Consider the following 9,430-nt stretch of genomic DNA (forward strand, 5'->3'; position numbering starts at 1 on the left):
CCCATCCTCCAGAGCAACTGATGCCTCCTTAGGCTGGGGAGGGACTGAGTCCTGATCCCTGTGGGATGACAGTAAGGACCCATTCACACTTAGGCGATTAGCAGGCATTTACTGCTTATTGCCAGTGATCGCAAGCGCAATGTTAACTACATGGCAGTGATCTCACTGCTGCAATCACCAGCGATTCCCGATTAGCGCTAAACGCAAACACGCATTTTATTTATTTTTTTGCATTTTTTGAGCGATTGCTATTACACTGTATTTCAATCGTGAATCACAATCAATCAAAAAAACGATAAAATGTCCTGTGAAAGATATGCGTTTTATGGCGTAAAAATCGCTGGCACAAAATACTAGCACTAATCGCTAGCATTTTGCATTTCTAAGTGTGAACGGGGCCTAATTGTGCGTGTGTATGCATTCACCGATAAGTAATGATAATTATAATTTGCCTACTTTGTGATTTTTTTTACAGCCTTTAGATTTTATAATTCATGTTTTGAATCTCTGACGAGTATAAGGAGTCATTTGCCTTCCTCAGTGTATGTGACCACCATGAATGTCGGTTGATTGACATGTTTATTCTGCTTCCAACTGTCATTTTACAGAACTGATTTTTAAATGAAACTGTTTTTTCTGGGCAACAGATGAATACATGGGGCTTGATTCACAAAGCGGTGCTAACAGTTAGCACGCTGGTGAAAAGCCCTTTATCACGCCTAAACTCAGTTTAGGCATGATACGTTTAGGTGTGATAAGTTTAGGCGTGATAGGTTTAGGCGTGATAACTATAGCACCAACTGGGTTAGCACCGCAGTGCACAGCTGATCAAAAGTTTTGTGCTAGCAAAGTCTGGTGCACTTATCACGCCTAAACTGGCTTTTCACCAGCGTGGTGCAATGGTTATCACGCCTAAAGTCTTTTAGGCGTACTAACTGGGTTAGCACCGCTTTGTGAATCGAGCCCATGCTCTTCACACAAGACTCTGAGATACAGGTTTATCTTTCTCACTAGAAGAGCTATACTAGACATACTCAAATCATCCACCACCAATATCACATGACTGGAGAACAGGTGTTATAAGGTTGCTAAGTAAACAGTATCCTTTTATTTTTAAAAAATGTACAAAAGGTTACTATAAGGCCCAGTTCACACTTGTGTTGAAGTGGCAAATGGATCCGTGAAAACGGATCTGATCACCGGACGATTCCGTTTCCCCACATCCCCCCAGAATCCCACCCCCAAAGTGTATTTTTCTATTTAGAACGGTCCGTTTGTTCACTAGTGTGAACAAATGTTCCAGTTTCTCATTATCCCCAATGCAGTGCTTTAGCTTCTGTTCCGCTGGGCTCGGCTGTCCGGAAAAATTAGTGCAGCAGCTAACTTGCGGTCCATTCAGCGGATCATGTAGAACAGACCCGTTTGAACGGACGGATATGAACGGATCCATAGGTTAGCATTGGCTCCATTTGCATCCGTTCTCTTTCGATCCGGAAACAGACCAGGTTTTTTTTTTAACTCTAATGTAACCGGGCCTCACTGCTTTAAAAGGATACATAAGGCAGGAAAACACTATAAAAACTTTTACCTCCATGTATCCAGGGTGCTAGGCAGTGGTGGCCCGCATCCTCCTTTTAACCCCCCACCACCACCACCAACCCAGTGCTGCATTTTTCCATACCTCCCAACTTTTTGAGATGAGAAAGAGGGACACTTAAGCCATGCCCCTGCCACACCCCTGATCACGCCTTTAGTCACACCTCTAGTCAGTGTCACGCATACCATAAAGATTCCAAATATGTTGTTTTATAATTCAAACCACAGTGGTCCTTTCTATCCTGCTTCATTTTCCATCATATTAACATTTTAAAATTAGTAATATATCAATTTAAAGGAAAGAAATAAAGTCAATAAAACACATTTTTAGTAGAGAAATATATATATTTACATAGAAAGAGGGACAAAGTCCTGAAAGAGGGACAAATGAGGAGGAAAGAGGGACAGGGCTCCCAAAGACAGTTGGGAGCTATGATTTTCTAATAAAAAGTTTTGCACTAGGCCCCAAATGTCCTTGCTCTAGCGCATAATTATATGACTATCACGCTTTGTATCTACTTATCTAAAGTGACCAGATTTTTGTGGGTCCAACCTGGGACGGGGAGGGGGGGCGCGGGGGGGGGGGGGGGGCGAAAAGTGGGGAGGACTGAGGAGCGCCGCGGCGGAAAATGGGCGTGGCCATGACATTGTATGGGCGGAGCTAACGTAATGATGTAACAGCGAGGCATAAGAAAGCAGTGTTTACGCCATGATGTGGACAAACGAGACTTTGCTTCATGGGTGTGCAGAAACTGTGTGATGCTAATAGTATACCAGAACCACAAAGCAGCAAACATAGCCATCTATGACCATTAAATAATAAATGCAGTAACAGTTACCCCGGACACCAGAAAATAAACGCAATGGGCAACATGTCAGCACAAAATAAACGCAATGCGGGCAAACATGTCAGTACAAAATAAACGCAATGCGGGCAAACATGTCAGTACAAAATAAACGCAATGCGGGCAAACATGTCAGTACAAAATAAACGCAATGCGGGCAAACATGTCAGTACAAAATAAATGCAATGCGGGCAAACATTTCACCAGAAAATAAACGCAATGCGGGCAAACATTTCACCAGAAAATAAACGCAATGCGGGCAAACATTTCACCAGAAAATAAACGCAATGCGGGCAAACATTTCACCAGAAAATAAACGCAATGCGGGCAAACATTTCACCAGAAAATAAACGCAATGCGGGCAAACAATTTACCAGAAAATAAACGCAATGCGGGCAAACATTTCACCAGAAAATTAGCGCAATGCGGGCAAACATTTCCCCAGAAAAGAAACACAATGCGGGCAACATGTCAGTACAAAATAAACGCAATGCGGGCAAACATGTCAGTACAAAATAAACGCATTGCGGGCAACATGTCAGTACAAATTAAAACGCAATGCGGGCAAACATTTCACCAGAAAATAAACGCAATGCGGGCAAGCATTTCACCAGAAAATAAACGCAATGCAGGCAAACATTTCACCAGAAAATAAACGCAATGCGGGCAAACATTTTACCAGAAAATTAACGCAATGCGGACAAACATTTCCCCAGAAAAGAAACGCAATGCGGGCAAACATTTCCCCAGAAAAAAAACGCAATGCGGGCAAACATTTCCCCAGAAAAGAAACGCAATGCGGGCAAACATTTCACCAGAAAAGAAACGCAATGCGGGCAAACATTTCACCAGAAAAGAAACGCAATGCGGGCAAACATTTCACCTGGAAAAGAAAGCATTTACTCACCTGGCAGAAGTCTCCGGCCTCTGACGCGCTGCTCCCGGGACCACCTTCCTCCTGCTCGTCTCCCGCGCTGACAGGGCTATGGCAAGATGGCGCCCGAAGCCCTGTACTGGAGACACAAATAGTCTCCAGTACAGGGCTTCGGCAGCCATCTTTCCGTAGCCCTGCTCGCCTGCCGGTGTCGGAACAGACACCGAAGACTAAGGAGGCTGGAGCGGGGCTGCAGGCAATGAACTGGCACGGCGTCTATAGACGCCGCTGCCAGTTCATGAGGATAGAGTGGCCAGAGTCCCGAGGCCGGGACGTCCCGCTGCTGAAAGCGGGACGTTTCCCGGGACCTCATGCAGCCTGGGACAGCGGACCCCGAATCCAGGACGCGTCCCGGGCAATCCGGGACATCTGGTCACTCTGGACTTGATGCAATTTACCCTATTTGTATAGTTTCCCCTTTAAAAGAAGAGTGTTCAGATATTTTTGGGCTCACATGGTCTCTCTCTCCTCCTTTCTCTATCCCTTGATTTAGTTTATAGTAAATCGAAGGAACCCGCTTCTCCGTATACCAAGCCAATACCCTTATTTGGCCACAAGATGGCAATGGTGCAAACCAACATACAGGCCAAAATAAGGAGGTTTTGCTGCACATCATTGCTTGGCAACCACCTTGCGAGACAGAGGCCTGAAATGCAGCACGTTGAGTGGCGAGGATACGCCAAAAAAGACAGAAGTCGGCAGCACGTGCCACACTGGAATCCAATGACACGCTGGTATGAGGGCCCTCATCTGGAGCTCTCTTCCACACAGGGTTGCCAAGCGTCTGTCAATTCACGGACAGTCAGTAAAAAATGAGGCAAATTAGTCCCGTCCGTACTGCCCGTATTTTTGCACTGTGTGTCCGTTTAATTTACTTAGCAAGTCGGCATGTGCATTCTTACAATTGTGATGTACTGCAGCTCCTCCCTCTTGCTGAAATACATCACTCAGCCTCACCCCTTGCAGCCAGTAAGATCCCTTATCTCTGTAGTCTGTACTGGCGTCCTCCAGCGTGCCTGGCTCCGCCTCCAGCCTCGTGAGCTTTCTTCAGATGACTGGGACAGCATGGGGACAGAAACAAGTGAGTCACAATTGGGCTCACTACACCTCGGAGGGTCTGGCCAGCATGCAGCACAGTAGCTGGCTCAGTAAATGCTGTCCCTCCTCACATTCCATCGGGGCTGCTCTGGTCTGGCTGACGGTGTGGTGAAATGTTTTGCAACTTTATCAGATTTTGCAACCGGTTGCACTTATTTATAGGTATAGCTATCAGAAAGTGTAACCTAACCATTGACTTTAACCTATCTGTATCAGAAAATGCAACCCAACCAAACCCTATTCTCACACAGAACCCTTCCCTCTTGCTCAACTAATAACCCCCCTGGAGGGAACAATCCCCCCTCTTGCCCAACTAATAACCCCCCCTGGAGGGAACAATCCCCCCTCTTGCTCAACTAATAACCCCCCCTGCAGGGAACAATCCCCCCTCTTGCTCAACTAATAACCCCCCCTGGAGGGAACAATCCCCCTTGTAGCTCAATGGGATCTGTGGTTGCAAAAAATTACAGGCGTGTTAACAGAGAGGAGCCACGCCTACACAGTCATACACTGTCCTCTATGGCAAGTTGCAAAATATGATGGGTAGCTAAATTTTTCACTACAGCGGCTGTCTGTGACCACTGACCAGGTCACATATAGGCCATTCATGCCTGTATTCAGCATCAAATGCAGAGCAAATTCACAGTTCCCTCTATTCAGGGGTTTCCTGCTGCAGTGTATGTGTGAGAGGTGAGGAACAGTTCAATCACTGCTAAATGAGTGGAAAAAAAAAATATATATATATTTTCAATGTGTAGTGGCATTGTTTTCTCCCATCCTGCCACTTCTGCCAGCATCTTTCTAAGGCGTTTGTTCACTGCTCTTTCTATACAGTATAGCAGACCTCCGCTGTGGCAGCGCTGATGAATTCAGGGACATGAGCGTATTATCTATCGTGACAGGAAACTATGAACTGCATCAGCAAGGATCACTTATTATTTAGCATTTATATAGTGCTGATATCTTCTGCAGCGCTTTACAGAGTACATAGTCATGTCACCGATTGTCCTCAGAGGAGCTCACAATCTAATCCCTACCATAATCATAGTCTAATGTCCGACCATAATATTATTATTATGTATTTACATATGTATTCATATAGCACTGACATCTTCTGCTGCACTTTACAGAGTGCATAGTCAATGCTACCGACTGTCCTCAGAGGTGCTCACAATCTAATCCCTACCATAGCCTAATGTCTTATAATAATATTATTATTATGTATTTATATAGAAGTAACATATTCTGCAGTACTTTGCAGAGTACATAAGTCATGTCACTGACTGTCCTCAGAGGAGCTCACAATCTAATCCTACCATAGTCATAGTCTAATATCTTACCATATTATTATTATTATTATTATTATTATTATTATTATTATTATTATTATTATTATGTAGCATATAGCACTTACATCATGTTTCTTTTATGGGTAAACAATTCTTCTCAGTTCAGTAGGGCTGTTTCACATGACCTTTATGCAGTAATCACTTGCTTTAGCTATGTTTCTTCTTCCCGAAATAAACAATAAGTTCTCTAAAAAGCCCGCTACTGACTCCACCCTTGACTCCGCCCCCTGTCCGTCCAAAATTTGGGGTGTCCAGATTTTTTTACCATTTTGTCCAGTAAAAATGAGAAATTGGGTTGGCATCCCCGCTTCCACAGCCTGTTCGTCATGCTCCAAACCTGGCAGGGGAGGACTGGCCCAGGGGGACGGGGGGCAACTGCCCCCCGGGCCGCCCGAATCTTAAGTAATTAGGGCCAGCCGCTGCTATATGCAGCGGCTGCAGACATACCACAAGTGACAGGTTCGCAGTGGGGATCGCAACCTCGCGCGATATTTCCCGGCAAGTTGAAGTATCCAATCAGAGAAGGGGCTTAGGCGGCCGGCTGTGGTGTGCCCTTGTGCGTGGCTGCACCTGCGGTGGATGTGAGCGGCACAAGGACACAAATAGCTTAGGTCCTCTCCGGCCCGGTGGGTTGACCCTGCTTGACTCCGCCCCCCGCCTGGAGCCATTGCCGCCCGCAACGTGCTGCTGTGCCTGCGGTGTCATCGGAGTGAGCTGTCTCACTCTTCAGCTTTCTGTGCTGGGGGGGCTGGGGGCCTGGAGCTGTGGCTACGAGTGGCTGGCTGGCCTGGCTGGAGGAGTCGGACACAGTCCTCCCCTGTGCTGCTGTGCCTGAGGTGTCGTCGGAGTGAGCTGTCTCACTCTTCAGCTTTCTGTGCTGGGGGGGCTGGGGGCCTGGAGCTGCGGCTTCGAGTGGCTGGCTGGCTGGCTGTCTTGGCTGGAGGAGTCGGACACTCTGGGGGCTGGGAGTCGGAGATGCCACCTATAGCTGCTTGCTGCTGTGGAGGAGGAGGAGGAGGTGTAGGACTGAGGAGACAGGAGGATAGAGGAGGTCGGGTCCAGGTCGCCAGAGGAGAAGGTGGTTTTTATAAATTTTGTTTCTGTACTTCTTCTCCCTTCTTGTCACTGAGTTACTCACACTTTGCTGCCTGCCTGCTACTGCTGTCAAATTCAATTCTCTGCCCAGGCCAGTTTTTTGTGTGATAATCATCCCCATTCTGACCCTGGCCTGAGGGGGAACGTTTTTTCTTCTTGTGGTGTGATTGGCGGCAGGGGAGGGGGGAGGCAGGCAGTTAGGCACTGTCAAACAGGTAGTTGGAAGGGGGGGGGTTAGGTGTCAGACAAGTAGTTTGTACGGTGGATGGGCAGGAGTGGGGTTAGGCATCACCAGGTAGGTAGGTTTGTGTGTGTGTGTGTGTGTGTGGGGGGGGGGGGGGGTTGTTTACAGGAGTTATCAGGCATTTTTAATGAAATAAGTGCTACTTACCCGGGGCTTCCTCCAGCCCCACGCTCCCAGCATGTCCTTCGCCGCAGCTCTGCAGTCAGCCATTCGCTGCCGCTGCCTCCCAGTCCCCGGCGATGGCACCAGTCCGACCTGGATGTCGGCCTGTACTGCGCCTGTTCAAGCAGCACTGTCAATCACCGCCACATAGACCGGAGTGTACTGCGCAGGTGCAGTAGTTCTGCGTCTGCACAGTACGCTCTGGTCCATGTGGCGGTGATTGACAGCGCAGCTCGCACAGGCGCAGTCGGCCTGACGTCATCGCCGGGGGCTGGGAGGCAGCGGCAGCGAACAGCTGACTGCAGAGCAGCGGCAAGGGACATGCTGGGAGCTTGGGGCTGGACGAGCCCTGGGTAAGTAGCACTTATTTTCATAAAAAAAAAAAAAGCCTGATAACTCCTGGTTAGGCATAAGACACAGACAGGTAGATTGTGCGGAGAAATGGGGTTAGGCATCAGGTACATAGTGTGTGTGTGTGTGTGTCTGGGGCTGGGGCTGTTAGTCATCACAATTTGAAGATTTGCACACAAGAAAGATATGGCTTTGGGCTGGGGATGCCGTGAATCGGGCCTCTAGTTTGTGTTGTCCCCCCAGGCCAAAAGGTCCCAGTCCTCCCCTGAAACCTGGCCATCTTCCAACGCACTCTTAAAACACACTTTTTCAGACAAGCTTATAACATTTTATAGCCCCCTATTTACTTACTGTTCACAATCTAATCAGAAGCAAAGGCTCACTGCCTCATCTAGGCCCCCCCCCCCCCCCATCTAGTGTGTCCCCTGCCCCCACAACCCTTTAGATTGTAAGCTTGTAAGGGCAGGGTCATCCTCCTAATGTTTACTGTTTTTGTTGCAATAGTGGTGCTGCTTGAGACTCTGCTGTACATTTTTTTGGGTTGTACCTATGTTCCCCTTGTCGTCTTATTGTGCTTTATAAAGCGCTACAAAATATACTTGCGCTGTATAAATAATAATAACACAGCAAGTGAGCACTTCACTCCCTTGGACGAAATGGCTGTTAGGTTGCTCCGTCCCTGGCACAGACTAAGTAGATGCCATCAGGCCCGCCATCAGGGGGGTACAACCGTGACTTCCGTCACGGGCCCGGGCCGGGCCCAGGGCCCGCAGCCTCGGGCCCCCCCGCCAGGCATCAACCTGCTGTCTCTTCCGGCTCCCCCTCCCCCAGCGGCCGTCGCTGTTAATACCTTCACAGCGGCCGCTCTCCCCTCTCCGGCGCCTGTACTTTCCAGCAGCATCTCTCGGCTGCTGTGTGTGTGATGATGCGACAGGAAGCATGGCTCGGTTCCCATAGTAACGGTGATACACATCGCCGTTACAGGAAGCCGCTGCTCTGGTTCCTGCTGCATCATCACACACAGCAGCCGAGAGATGCTGCTGGAAAGTACAGGCGCCGTAGAGGGGAAAGTGGCCGCTGTGAAGGTAACAGCGGCGGGGGCGAGCGGGGGGCACCACCTACCCATACTGGGGAACTATACTGGGGCACTATACTGGCTATACTGGGGCACTACACTGGCTATACTGGGGCGCTATACTGGCTATACTGGGGCACTGTACTGGCTATACTGGGGCACTGTACTGGCTATACTGGGGCACTATACTAGCTATACTGGGGCACAATAGTGGGGCAACTATACTAGCTATACTGGGGCACTATACTAACTATACTGGGGAACTATACTAGGGCACTATACTGGCTATACTGGGGCACAATACTGGGGGCAACTATACTAGCTATACTGGGGCACTATACTATACTGGGGCACTATACTGGCTATACTGGGGCACTATACTAGCTATACTGGGGCACTATACTGGCTATACTGGGGCACTATACTAGCTATACTGGGGCACTATACTAGCTATACTGGGGCACTATACTAGCTATACTGGGGCACTATACTGGCTATACTGGGGCACTATACTAGCTATACTGGGGCACTATACTAGCTATACTGGGGCACTATACTAACTATACTGGGGCACTATACTGGCTATACTGGGGCACTATACTGGGGCTCTAGACTGGCTATACTGGGGCACTATACTAGCTATACTGGGCACTATACTAGCTATTCTGGGACACTATACTG

General features: G+C 48.3%; 1 long non-coding RNA gene across 1 annotated transcript in view; it reads right to left on the minus strand.

The window, feature by feature from the left end:
* The window catches only part of LOC137522991 (uncharacterized), a 29,159-nt gene extending 20,560 nt beyond the window's left edge, over positions 1–8,599 (minus strand). The window contains exon 1 of the long non-coding RNA XR_011022496.1: positions 8,525–8,599. This is a non-coding gene — a long non-coding RNA (uncharacterized lncRNA). The remainder of the gene's footprint in view (positions 1–8,524) is intronic.
* Between the last annotated feature and the right edge of the window lie 831 nt (positions 8,600–9,430).

The sequence above is a fragment of the Hyperolius riggenbachi genome, chromosome 6, assembly GCF_040937935.1.
Source record: "Hyperolius riggenbachi isolate aHypRig1 chromosome 6, aHypRig1.pri, whole genome shotgun sequence".
NCBI classification, from domain to species: Eukaryota; Metazoa; Chordata; class Amphibia; order Anura; family Hyperoliidae; genus Hyperolius; species Hyperolius riggenbachi.